Here is a 531-nt window from a genome sequence, read left to right as displayed (position 1 = left end):
TTAAGACCGTTGGTAAATTGCTGAGTAGGGTTTACACGAGAATCAGAATGCCTCATATTTGTAACTTGGGTAGATTGTTTGCTGAACTTTGTGACCTTTTGCTTGAGACTTAGCGAATTCAGTGCAAACCAGGTGAACATTGCTTAATTTCACTGTATTAGTTATAAACAAAGGTCCCACCGAGACTCGAACTCGGATCGCTGGATTCAAAGTCCAGAGTGCTAACCATTACACCATGGGACCATATAAGTTTAAGATTCCTATCACATTAAAATCATAATTTGATTATGGTGTATCTGAAATTTTATTTGAGTGTATGAATAAGTACGTTCGTAGTTGCAGGGTAGACTGTATCTTTATCAGCTTCGGACTTTTTCACTATATTGTCCCCAAATTGAGAAACAAGGGGGTTGGTGTTAACTACTTGCAAGTATCAAATTTCTTTCTACCACTTCACCAGCAGAGAACTAGAGCGTGACTTTATAAAGGCTGCTCTGCATCAGTAAGACACAAATTTCGTATTAAGTTATT

General features: G+C 37.7%; 1 non-coding gene across 1 annotated transcript; it reads right to left on the bottom strand.

Annotated features, from left to right (window-relative positions):
- Positions 1 to 171: 171 nt before the first annotated feature.
- Trnaq-uug lies at positions 172 to 243 on the bottom strand. The gene has a single exon. It is a non-coding gene; the product is annotated as a tRNA-Gln (tRNA).
- Between the last annotated feature and the right edge of the window lie 288 nt (positions 244 to 531).

The sequence above is a fragment of the Penaeus monodon genome, chromosome 31 (genome assembly GCF_015228065.2).
Source record: "Penaeus monodon isolate SGIC_2016 chromosome 31, NSTDA_Pmon_1, whole genome shotgun sequence".
Classification (NCBI taxonomy): domain Eukaryota; kingdom Metazoa; phylum Arthropoda; class Malacostraca; order Decapoda; family Penaeidae; genus Penaeus; species Penaeus monodon.
The sequence above is the reverse complement of the archived record's forward strand: the minus strand, read 5'-3'. Positions and strand labels throughout refer to the sequence as shown.